Source organism: Panthera onca, chromosome X, assembly GCF_046562875.1.
Source record: "Panthera onca isolate mPanOnc1 chromosome X, mPanOnc1 haplotype 2, whole genome shotgun sequence".
Taxonomy (NCBI): domain Eukaryota; kingdom Metazoa; phylum Chordata; class Mammalia; order Carnivora; family Felidae; genus Panthera; species Panthera onca.
The window spans coordinates 46,127,718-46,141,329 of record NC_138357.1 but is presented as its reverse complement, the minus strand read 5'-3'; the positions used below and the strand labels follow the sequence as shown (position 1 = coordinate 46,141,329).

Genomic DNA, 13,612 nt, shown 5'->3' with positions numbered 1-13,612 from the left:
TTATCTTAGGTAAAATAGATAATATGGAAGAGAGGGGAAAAAAGCATTACCCCAAAACATACAACCAACAGACGGCCCCTGAAAGTTTTAATCTGCATTATATTCTTCACGAATGCATTACATTCTTGCGTATGCAGGTATTTTATGTTTGTTCATGTATGCATATGGTTGTATATTTATATAGGAAAGGTAAGATCTTCTAACCTAAATGTCATGGTAATGGATTAATTTATGTCCTGAACAAGATATGTCCAAACCTCAACCTCTGAACTTGTGATGGAACCTTATTTGGAAACAAGGTCTATGCACACATAGTTAAGGACCTTGAGATCTAGGGTAGTCCCTAAATCTAATGAGTGTTGTTCTTATAAGAGAAACAAAAGGAGGCATCACACACAAGGAAGAAGGCCATGTGAAGATAAGGCAGAGGTTAGAGTTATGCTGGCACAAACCACAGAAGACCAAGAACCACCAGACACTGGAAGAGTCAAGAATGAATTTTGCCCTAGAGCCTTCAGAGGAAGCATGGCCCTGTCTGACACCTTGATTTTGGGCTTCTGACATTCAGAACTATGAAAGAATACATTTTTGATATTTCAAACTACAGAATTTGTGGAGACTTGTTATGGCATCCTAGGCAATTAACACACTCACTACAACATATCCCATATATCACTGTGAATAATCCTTAGACAATATCTGAACCTAGTGAGAATAAAGTGGCTTGTGACCTTGGTGAGAATGCATCATTGCAATCATGGAGACAGAAGCAGTGAGATAAAGATTTGGTGCGAAGTGAAGGTCAAAATCTCTGGAACTTTGATTTTGAAGGGGAGGGGGTGGGCAGAAAGATGGAGAGACAGAGTGAGAGGCTTATGTCTGCATGGGAATTAGGGGTCAGAGAAGGGAATTTTTTTCTTTCTTTTTATGTTTTTTTTTAACTTGTTTTATTTTTTATTATTTTTAATTTACATCCAAATTAGTTAGCATATAGTGTGCTACAATGATTTTAGGAGTAGATTCCTTAGTGCCCCTTACCCATTTAGCTCATCCCCCCCAACCCCTCCCGTAACCCTCAGTTTGTTCTCCATATTTATGAGTCTCTTCTATTTTGTCCCCCTCCCTGTTTTGATATTATTTTTGTTTCCCTTCCCTTATGTTCATCTGTTTTGTCTCTTAAAGTCCTCATATGAGTGAAGTCATATGATTTTTGTCTTTCTCTGACTGACTAGTTTCACTTAGCATAATACCCTCCAGTTCTATCCACGTAGTTGCACATGGCAAGATTTCATTCTTTTTGATTGCTGAGTAATACTCCATTGTATATAGATACCACATCTTTATCCATTCATCCATCGATGGACATTTGGGCTCTTTCCATACTTTGGCTATTGTTGATAGTGCTGCTATAAACATGGGGGTGCATGTGTCCCTTCAAAACAGCACACCTGTATCCCTTGGATAGATGCCTAGTAGTGCAATTGCTGGGTCGTAGGGTAGTCCTATTTTTAGTTTTTTTGGGGGAACTTCCATACTGTTTTCCAGAGTGGCTACACCAGCTTGCATTCCCAAAGGGAATTAAAAAAAATATTTGATGCCCTGAAGTTTGAACAAGTTTAAAAGTTAATGTTTAAGAGTTATTTCATCTCAGATTTAACCGTTGAATTTTCCAGTATATTCATTTTCCTCCTTATCCTCTTATTTACACTACATAATTAATGGAACACTTTCAATGGACAGTATGGGTTTTAAGCCAATATATATTTAGTTATTAGTGAATGAAAGAACTGACAAGTGTATGTCAAAGAAATGCTAGTAAATCTTGGTTTTCTGCATCTCAGGGAGACAGCAGTTGGCTGAAATTCTGGTGTGATATGGTTGGATAACGCATGGTCTGAAGGCTCCTGCAATGGTGACTCCAGGACTGGTCTAGAATATTCCTGTAAATGTATTAACCTATGGAGCAGTCCAAGAGCAGCAGTTAGGCAAGTACCACACCTTGCTGCCATGATGTGCTCTATCACTGAGGTGAGTTAAAAACAGGCCTGTCCTTTTAACCATATGTGGAATTTAAGAACCAGAACAGGTGAACATAGGGAAAGGGCAAAAAAAGAGAGAAGGAAGCAAACCGTCAGAGACACTTAACTGTAGATAACAAACTAAGGGTTGCTGGAGGGGAGGTAGGCCAGGGATGGACTAAATGGATGATTGGGTATTAAGGAGGTCACTTGTTGTGTTGAGCACTGAATGTTATATGTAAGTGATGAATCACTAAATTCTACTCCTGAAACCAATATTACATTATATGTTAACTAAGTAGAATTTAAATAGAATTTTGAAAAAGAAAAAAACACAGAGCTGTCTTATTGCATCATTAATTATAATAGACAAGATATGGAAGCAACCCAAGTGTCTATCAATAGGCAAATGGATAAAGAATATGTGATACACACACACACACACACACACACACACACACACACACACACACCACAGTGGAATATTACCCAGCCATAAAAAGAATGAAATCTTGCCATTCACAATAACATGGATGGACTTAGAGGGCATTATACTCAGTAAAACAAGTCAGACAAACAGGCAAATACCATATGATTTCACTTATATTTGGAATCTAGTAAACAAAACAAATGAACGAACAAAACATAACAGAAACAAGCTCATAAATACAGAGAACAAACGTGGTTGCCAGATGGTAGGAGATGAAGGGGGGATGGGTGAAATAGATGGAGGGGATTAAGAGATACAAAACGGAAGTTATAAGATAAATAAGTCGTGGGGATGAAAAGTACACCACAGACAATATAGTCAATAATATTTTAATAACTTTGTATGGTGACAAAGGGTGTCTACGCTAATAGTAGTGAGCGTTTTGTAATGTATATAATTGTTGAAACACACTTCGTACACCTAAAACTAATATAATATTCTGTGTCACCTGCACTTCAATAAAAAAAAGCAAACAAAAAGTAAACGAATAAGCAGTCCTGTCTGCCCAGGGTGGGGAACTGGATTAGGGTCTGCTCAGAAGCATGATGTTGAGCATTGCTTATAAGCTTCTGATTCACCCAAGAAACTAGGGATCCTTCTGTCTACAAGATTTTAAACACAAGGTGTATAAGAGAAATATATGCTTCTTTCATAAGGATATCTATATTTTCGTTAGGAGAAACAGTGAGAAATACCTTTTCACTATGCCTGCCTTAGCCCTGAAGCTCAGCCAGCCTCTATTGCTGCGTCTCAACTTTTAAAGGGCCCTTGAAGTCCCACTACATGCCATATATTCTGAGTAGGTTTTCTCATTTTTCCCTTGGGACACTTGTGTGGCAAAAGTATCCTGAGTCCCATTTCACAGATGGCAAAGCTCATGCTCACAAAACCAAATTCACCTCTCCAGTTAAATGGCAGGATGGGAATGAGGTTCCATCCTTCACCCTCTCTTGAGGACACAGAGCAGGCTTGCTTTTAGAAGATGGGTTTCTAAGCCTTGATAAATGAGCATTTCACACTCCCCTGATATTGTGGCACCATGGGTATTCATCCAAAAAGCCCCTTTTAACAATGATGGTAGTAATGCACATGTATGTTCATGTACGTGTACATTCTTCATTTCATAAACACTCATTATATTCAATTTTATAGGAGAACCAAGTAGGTTTCAAAATTGAATTGATTCTGTGTGTGTGTGTGTGTGTGTGTGTGTGTGTGTGTGTGTGTTTCCTCTGGCTCAACCACCCCATCTCAAGTGTAGCTCTAGATTCAGTTCATACAAGGGGTGGGTTCTGAACTCAGATTTAGATATCCCAGAAAATGATGGACACCAAGGAATTACTGCCATGAAGTGAAAAATTCCCAAAAACTTTGGCTGAAACCATTCAACCAAGATCACAAACTCCATCTTTCCTTCTTCCTTGCTGAGCCTCCTGGTCTGTGCCTCAGACCTGCAATTCTGGCTCTGGCTATCAAGTGGCATCCGTCTCCATTTTCTTTTTCAAATAAACCAAGCAAAGAATAAGAAAAGTCTTGGAATCATTTGTTTACTAAGATTATGTTTGGAAAATTCATATGTATATTAAAGCAGTTCCATTTGCTGTTGGCCCCAAACCTATATCGCATTTAGTGATGTATTTTTTCCCCTCTTCAGTGCAGGTTGACCATGTCCACAATGTAGCATGTCCCTCCCAGAGACAAATTTTCTCCCTCCACCACCCCACCCCCATACAGGCTTCCCAGTCTCAGTCCAGTGCCCCATTCTCTCTCAGGCACCTCCTACCTGTCCTGTTCTGCCCTGCCCTAAGCCCACCTGCCTTACCTCCTACTGCCATGGTGCAACACTATCGCCTGTGTATCATTTTAAGAATGTCCTGGGGTATATATATATATATATATATATATATATATATATATATATATCATCTATACATATATCTATACATATATCTATCTATCTATCTATCTAACCCATCAGTTCTATCAGACAGAATTTAAATTATATAAATTATTGTATACAGTTGGTTCACATGCTAGGTCTTAAGGGAAGGTGTTTTTGTTTGTTTGGTTGGTTGCTTGGTTGGTTTTTGGTTTTTGCCCCTTGAATAAACAAACCTCTTGTAGAGAAATTGATGGTGGAAGTACGTTGGTGCCACCTCGTGACAGGAGCCTGAGCTGCAGTTTGAGCATGGCTGAGCAGGAAGGTGGGAGGGAGGGGCTGTGGTGAAAACCCACCAGACAGCTTTCAGGACATCTGAGTAGAAAGGGGGCATTCCCAAGGGTACAGAGACATTCTCAAGGGTGCCTGTGTGAGGTGTCCAGACTCTTTCCATGCTGAATAAAAGCTCTAGGCCACTGGAACAACAAGATCACTTTGATTTTATGCCTTGAGACCTCTGGATAAATAGGTATATGCCTATATAAACAAAAAATGGATCTGTGCCCTTTATGATCATTGTAACCTGTTTTAGCACATTTTTTTACCATCTTTCTATGTAAACACATATTTCAATGATAATATTTTCAATTATTTTACAAAATTTCACTTAGTTTTTAAATAAAGACCAGTTGTGGCATCATATGAATGGCCCAACATTTATTTCTCCAATACTAGTAATGTAAATATAGTTCTTTTACCACATTTTCTATTACAAACAATAGTATGTTAACATTCTCTCTTCTTAAAGTTTATTTATTTATTTTGAGAGAGAGAGAGAGAGAGAGAGAGAGAGAGAGAGAGAACGAGTGGGGGAGGGGCAGAAAGGGAGGGGGGCAGAAAGTCCAAAGCGGGCTGGGTGCTGACAGCAGAGAGCCCAGTGTGGGACTGTAACTCATGGACTGCAAGATCATGACCTGAGCTGAAGTCGGATCCTTAACTGGCTGAGCCACCCAGGCAGCCCTCTCTTGTCTTAATTTTAAATCCAGTACAGTTAACATGCAGTGTTCTGTTAGTTTCAGGTGTACAATATACTGATTCAACAATTCTATACATTACTTAGTGCCTATCATGATAAGTCTTCTCTTAATCCCCTTCACCTACATCACCCACCTCCTCTCTGGTACTATCAGTTCTCTGTAGCTAAAGAGTCTGTTTCATAGTGTTTTGTGGTCTCTCTCTCTCTCTCTCTCTCTCTCTCTCTCTCTTTTCCTTTGCTCATTTGTTTTGTTTCTCAAATTCCACATAGGAGTGAAATCGTATGGTATCTGTCTTTGTCTGACTGACTTATTTCACTTGGCATTATACTCTCTAGCTCCATCCATGTTGCTACAAATGGCAAGATTTCATTTTTTTTTTTATGGCTGAGCGATATTCCATTGTATATATATACTACTTTTTATCCATGAATCAATCGGTGGAACTTGGGCTGCCTCCATAATTTGTCTATGGTAAATAATACCACAATAAGCAGAGAGGTGCATGTACCTTCTCGAATTAGTGTTTTTGTATTCTTTGGGTAAATACCCAGCAGTGAAATTACTGGATCGTACGGTAGTTACATTTTAACTTCTTGAGGAAGCTCCATACTGTTTTCCAGAGTGACTGAGGCAGCTTGCATTCCCATCAACAGTGCAAGGGGGTTCCTTTTTCTGCACATCCTCTCCAACATTTGTAGTTTCTTGTGTTTTTGATGGGGGTCATTCTGACAGGTGTGAGGTGATATCTCACTGTGGTTTTGATTTGCATTTCCCTGATGATGAGTGATGTTGAGCATCTTTTCATGTGTCTTTTGGCCATCTGGATGTCTTCTTTGGAGAAATGTCTGTTCATGTCTTCTGCCCATTTTTTAATTGGATTATTTGTCTTTTGGGTGTTGATTTGTATACATTCTTCATAAATTTTGGATGCTAAGCCCTTTTATTATTTAATTTACTTTTAAAATTTACATTCAAGTTAGTTAGCACATAGTGCATCAATGATTTCAGGAGTAGATACCTTAATGCCCCTTACCCATTTAGCTCATACCCCCTCTCACAACGCCTCCAGTAATCCTCTGTTTGTTCTCCATACTTAAGAGTCTCTTACGTTTTGTCCCCCTCCCTGTTTTTATGTTATTTTTTCCCTCCCTTCCGTTATGTCCATCTGTCTTGTACCTTAAAGTCCTCATATGTGTGAAGTCATATGATATTTGTCTTTCTCTGACTAATTTTGCTTAGCATAATACCCTCTAGTTCCATCCATGTAGTTTCAAATGACAAGATTTCATTCTTTTTGATTGCCGAGTAATACTCCATTGTGTGTGTGTGTGTGTGTGTGTGTGTGTGTGTGTGTATCCCTGATGATGAGTGATGTTGTGCATTTTTTCATGTGTCGGTTATGGATGCTAAGACTTTATCAGATATATCGTTTGGAAATATCTTCTCCCATTGAGTAGTTTGTCCTTTAGTTTCGATTTTTTTCCTTTGCTGTGTAGAAACTTGTTATTTCGATGTAGTCCCAATAGTTTATTTTTGCTTGTGTTTCTCTTGCCTCAGGAGTCATATCCAAAAAAGAAAAAAAAAAGGAATTGTTACAGTCGGTGTCAGAGAAATTACTGCCTGTGCTCCTTTCTAAGATGTTTTATATTTTCAGGACTCACATTTAGTTCCTTAATCTATTTTAAGTTCATTTTTGTGTGTGGTGTAGGATTGTGGTCTGGTTTTATTCTTTGGCATGTAGCTGTCCAGCTTTCCCAACATCATTTGTTGAAGAGACTGTCTATTTCCCACTGGATATTCTTGCCTCCTTTGTCAAAGATCAATTGACCAAATAGTCATGGGCTTATTTCTGGGATCTCTATTCTGTGCCACTGATCTGTGTGTCCATTTTTGTGCCAGTGCCATACTGTTTTGAGTACTACAGTTTTGTGATATAAGTTGAAGTCTGGAATTTTGATACCTCCAGCTTTGTTTTCCTTTCCAATATTGCTTTGGCTGTTCGGCGTCTCTTATGGTCCCATACAAATTTTAGGATTGCTTGTTCGAGTTCTGTGAAAAATGCTGTTGGTATTTTTTGACAGCGATTCCATTAAATCTGTAGACTGTTCAGGATAGCATGGACATTTTAACAGTGTTTGTTCTTCCTATCCATGAGCATGGGATGTCTTCCCATTTGTGCTGTCTTCAATTTCTCTCATCAATGTTTTATAGTTTTCAGAGTACAGGTCTTTTATATCCTTGGTTATGTTTATTCCTAGGCATTTTATTATTTTTGATACCATTGTAAATGGGATTGTTTTCTTAATTTCTCTTTCTGCTGCTTCATTATTAGTGTGTAGACATGCAACAGCTTTCTGTACGTTGATTTTGTATCCTGAGACCTTACTGAATTCATTTATCATTACTAGTAGTTTTTGGGGTAGAGTCTTTAGGGTTTTCTATATATGGTATCATGTTTTTCTGCCAATAGTGAACGTTTTACTTCTTTCGTACCAATTTGGATGCCTTGTATTCCTTTTTCTTGTCTGATGGCTGCGCCTAGGACTTCTGGTACTATGTTGAATAAAAGTGGTGAGAGTGGACATCCTTGTCTTGTTGCTGACACTAGGAGGGGAAATCTTTCAGTTTCTCCACGTTGAGTATGATGTTCACTGTGGGATTTTCGTATATGGCTTTTATTATGTTGAGGTATGTTTCCTCTGAACCAACTTTGTTGAACGTTTTTACCATAAATGGATCTTATACTTTGTAAATGCTTTCTCTGCATCTTTCTAAATGATGACATGGTTCTTTTTTTTGTCACTGAAAAATTGTTTATTCAGGGGTTAATGGTTTATATAGTTAGTTCAATATTTATGTAATTTAAAATTATGAATTACCTGTGAGTAATCTAGATATCTACAATACAGACATTTGTGTAAACTACTATATTTCTTGGTATTTAACATAATTGGACTTCTCTAACTTCCAATTATGAGTCAAATAAAACATTAAACTTTCGAAGTTACACCGTTGGGAGTTCACAAATTCCTATTTGTTCAAGTTTCTATATTTACCTATATACCTTCTTATAGGAGGAAGCCAAAACCCACAAATCAAAAGTTTTAATCTGCCCTTCACAATGGGTACCAAGTCATCATAATGTACACTTTAAATATCTTACAATATTGTCCACTATGCCCCAATACAATAAAGCTGAAAAAAATGAAATCCCACACTAAAGTCTTAATCTGAACCAATGCTGAGAAATAGAGCAATAGAAGGCCTTTTATTCATCGCTTGAGCAAAAATACAGAATATATTTTTAATTAATATACTTATACCTAAAGAGAATATACTTTGTATTTAGATAAATAAGAGATTCGATGTTGGGAGTTGCTTTTGGAGAATGATCAATCAGCGCCTTATCAATGGAAGGATACTGATACAAGGGACCATTGCCTCTGGGATGCATTAACTAACCTTGGTACTTCCAGTTACTTTAACCATAAATCAGACTTTTCAGCTTCAATTTGAAAAATAGCCATTGTCTTTTCATAATTCTTTTCAGGGCCATCGAAGAAAGTTCTGGAAATCCATCTTGATATAGGATGCTTGAAACATTCCCAGTGTTCCAGAATTTGGCCTTCTGGAATTTCTGCTAACTCAGGCTTCACCAATGAATATATTCACCAGAGTTATGCCAATTGCTACTGGAATCCCACTCAACAAAAATGTAGAATTTCATTAAACTCAAATAACACCTGTCATAGAATCCAGAAGGTTTGGTGGTAAACAGTCTTTTCTCATTGTTTCCACTGTGTCGCACTGAGCTGCAGTCTTCAGAAAGCCATGGGTGAGGAAGCCCTTGAATCCAAGCTGAGTGCCGAGACAGTGGCCAGAGAGAGTGGACACTGCAGTGACAGAAACCCACTGTAATGAACTCATGACCACCATGGCTACTGCAAGCAATTCGGATCATATGGTTCTTATCCTTTCTTTTATTAAAGTGGTAAATCACGTTGGTTGATTTGCAAATATTGAACCACTCTTGTATCCAATGACTAAACCCCCTTGATTGTGGTGAATTATTTTTTAAGTGTATTGCTGGATTCGGTTTGACAATATTTTCTTGAGGATTTTCACACCTATGTTCATCAAAGTGATTGGCCTGTACTTCTCTCTCTCTCTCTCTCTCTCTCTCTCTCTCTGTCTCTCTCTTTCTCTGTCTCTCTGTAATGTCTTTATCTGGCTTTAGTATCAGGCTACTACTGGCCTGATAGAATGAATTTGGAAGATTTCCTTCCTCTTCTATTCCTTTTTTGGAATAGTTTGAGAAGATTAGGTATTAACTCTTCTTTCAATGATTGGTAGAATTCACCTGTGAAGTCATCTGGTCCTGGACTTTTGTTTCTTGGGATATTTTTGTTTTGTTTTCTTTTGTTTCATTACTGATTCTGTTTCATTGCTGTTAGTTGTTCTGTTCAAATTTTCTATTTCTTCCCTATTCAGTTTTGGGAGGTTACATGTTTCTAGGTATTTATCCATCTCTTCCAGTTTGCCCAGTTTGTTGGGATATAATTTTTCATACTATTCTCTTATAATCCTTTGCATCTCTGTGATGTCAGTTGTTATTTATCTTCTTTCATTTGTGATTTTGTTTATTTGACTCCTCTCTCTTTTTATGATGAGTCTGGCTAATGATTGATCACTTCTGTTGATCTTTCCAAGGAACCAACTCCTAGGTTCATTGATCTGTTCTTTTGTTTTTTGTTTTGTTTTGTTTTGTTTCTTTTTCATTTATCTCTTCTCTAATCTTTATTATTTCCTTCCTTCTATTGTTTTTGGATTTTGTTTGTTCTTTTTCTAGTTCCTGGAGGTGTAAGGTTAGATTGTTTACTTTTAGATTTTTCTTGCTTCTTCAGGTAGGACTGCATTGCTGTAAACTTCCTCCTTAGGACAGCTTTTGCTGCATCCCAAAGATTTTGGATTGCTGTGTTTTCTTCTTCTTTTATCTCCATGTATTTTTATTTTAATTCCCCGTTTATTTATTTGTTAGCCCATTCATTGTTTAGTAGCATGTTATTTAACTTCCATGTATTTGTGCTAGTTCCAGATTTTTCTCTTGTGGTTCTTTTCCTGTTTCACAGCACTGTGGTCAGAAAAGGTGCATGGTGGTATGACTTTGATCCTTTTGAATTTGTTGAGACTGTCTTGTGGCCTAATATGTGATATATTCTGGAGAATGTTCCATGTGCACTCGGAGAAAAATGTGTATTCTGCTGTTTCTGGATGGAATGTTCTGAATATATGTGTTAAATCCGTCTGGTCCAAAGTGTCATTCAAAGACATTGCTTCCTTGTTGATTTTCTGTTTAGGAGATCCACCCATTGATGTCAGTGGGCTGTTAAAGCCCCCTACTATTATCGTATTATTATGAATTGCCTTCTTTATGTTTGTTATGAACGGCTTTATGTATTTGGATGCTCTCATGTCAGGTGCATAAATATTTACAATTGTTATATCTTCTTGTTGCATTGTCCCCTTTATGATTATATAATGTGCTTCTTTGTCCCCTCTTACAGTTCTTGTTTAAAATCTATTTTGCCCAATATAAGTATTGCTACCTTGGCTTTCTTTTCATATCTATATGCATGATAAATGTTTCTCCATCACTTCATTTGCAATCTGCATGTGTCTTTAGGTCTGTAGTGAGTCTCTTGCAAGCAACATATAAATGTGTCTTGCTTTTTCACATTTCTGTCACCCTATGTCTTTTGATCAGAGCGGTTAGTCCATTTACATTAAAATTAGAGATAGGTAGGTAATCATTACCATTCTGTTACCCAATTTATGGTGGTTTTTGTGGTTTTTCTCTGTTCCTTACTTTTCTTGCTCTCTTTCTTCACAGTTAGTTGGCTTTTTTATTGATAAACTTGGATTCCTTTCTCTTTAGTTTTTGCTTATCTGTTACTGTTTTTTTTTTTTTCTTTTACCGTTCAGCTTGTATATAATATCTTGTGCAAATAGTTGATGGCTGGTTAAGTTTGAACTCATTCTTTACTCCTCTCCCCTCACCCCACGTTTTGGGTGTATGTTGCCATAATTTACATCCGTTTGTTTTGAGAGACCCTTCGACTGTTTTTTATAGATGTACTTATTTTTACCGCTTTGATGCTTCCTACATTTCTTATTTCTGCTTATGGTATTTCCTTTCCACTCAAAGAATCCCCTTTAACATTTCTTGTAGGGATGGTTTAGTGATCATGGATTCCTTTAGCTTTTGTTTGTCTGGGAAACTCTTTACCTGTCCTTATATTCTGAATGGTAGCCTTCCTGGATAGAATATTCTTGGCTGCAGATTTTTTAGTTTCGCCACTTTGAATATATCATGCCACTCCCTTCTGGCCTCCAAAGCTTCTGTTAAAAAATCCACTGATCGCTTTATGGGGTTTACCTTGTATGGAATGGTTTTCTTTCCTCTTGCTGCTTTTAAAATTATCTCATTGCCACTGCTTTTTACCATTTTAAGTATTATGTGTTGGTGTTGACCACTTTAGGTTGATTTTTGGGGGGGCCGCCTGTGCTTCCTGGATCTGGATTTCTCTTTCCTTCCCTAGATTTGGGATGTTTTCTTCAGCTATTATTTTTTCAAATTAATTTTCTGCCCCCTTTTCTCTCTCTTTTCCTTCTGGAGCCCCTATAATGTGAACGTTATTACGCTTGATGGTGTCACTGAGGTCCCAAAGTCTGTTTTCATTTTGTGTTTTGTTTCTTCTCAACCGTCCAGCTTGGTTGCTTTCCATTACCCTGCCCCCCAGGTTGCTGATATGATCTGCTTCATCTAGTCTACTATTCTTTATATCTGGTGTATTTTTAATTTCAGTTATTGGGTTCTTCATCCCTGATTGTTTCTTTTTTATGATTTCTATCTCTTTGTTCAGGGTCTCACTGAGGTCCTCCAAACTTTTCTCGCATCTCATGGTATCTTTATGATCATTACTGTCAATTCTCTGTCAGACATACTACTCAATCCCCATTTCACTTAGGTCTCTTGCTGTGATTTTGTCTTGTTCCTCCATTTGGGACATATTCCTCTGTCTCCTTATTTTGTCTAACTCTCTGCACCTGTTTCTGTGTGTTAGGAAAGTTAACCACATCCCCTGCTCTTAAAACCAGTGGCCTTATGAAGAAGCAAGCCTGTAGTGCCTGCAGTGCAGTGTCCCCTATTTACCAGAATTTAGCGCTTCAGGGTTTCTCGTATGTTTGTTGTGTGCACCCTGCTCTTGTGGATGAGCTGCTTTTTCCTTCAGTTCAGCCATCCACAATGGCGCTCTTTGCCTGTGGTGGGCAGGGTTTGGTCCCTGTGTTCCTGGTGGGCCAGTCTGGGGCCACCTTGGGCTTGATTTGAGTCAGACCAGGCATCTCCCAGGGATACACTAGCACTGAACTACAGGGTACTTTCCCTGTTTTGTCCCCTGAGAAGCTTTCCTTGATGGGCAAGGCCTGCAGTCAGACCCCCTGTCTGCCCACAGCCCACTGCTGGGGCCACAGTCTGATTGTTGTGTGTGGTTATGTTTCTCTCTCCCCAGGGCAGAAGTCACTTTGGGGTGGCACTGGCCCTTCTTGGGGCTGCTTGCAAACTTCCAGGCTTGTGACACTGCTTTACATAAGCTCTGTCCAAGAGAGGATTGGAGGGGGTGGATCCATGGAAGCGTGGGGGGCTGGGGAGGAGAATGGACTTGCAGTGTTAGCAAGGTTTGCATGGGTCTGCTGTGGGAGAAGACCTGGAGCCAAGGCCCGATTGGAGGGGGCATGTCCACAGTGAAACACGAGGGCCGGGTGTCCTGTCAGCAAGTTAAGTAGGGAATGTCAGCACCTCACTGGTTCTTTGTTTGTTCCCCCAGGTGGCTGTGTGTTCATGCTGCGGTTGGGGGGAGGAAACTGGCTCCCACCAGCTCCTTTGTTTGTGGGCAAGTCCCCCACACATCCCTGCCCTTTCAACACATGCTCCGAGATCAGTAAGTAAATCTCCCTCCCATGTCCCCATGTGATTTTCAAACTGCCCCTTCTATGCTGTATCTCCACAGGGCTGTTTGTTGTCCTGTCTCTTTAAAGGTGGGAACTCAGTTTCCCCTCACCATGCTGGGTTTAAGTCCCACTGGTTGTACAAACTCGTGAAATTTGGCCCTTCTGGTTTTTGCAGCCA

General features: G+C 38.9%; 1 pseudogene; it reads right to left on the bottom strand.

Annotated features, from left to right (window-relative positions):
- Positions 1-8,728: 8,728 nt before the first annotated feature.
- On the bottom strand, positions 8,729-9,443 carry LOC145713738 (NADH dehydrogenase [ubiquinone] 1 beta subcomplex subunit 5, mitochondrial pseudogene; annotated as a pseudogene).
- Between the last annotated feature and the right edge of the window lie 4,169 nt (positions 9,444-13,612).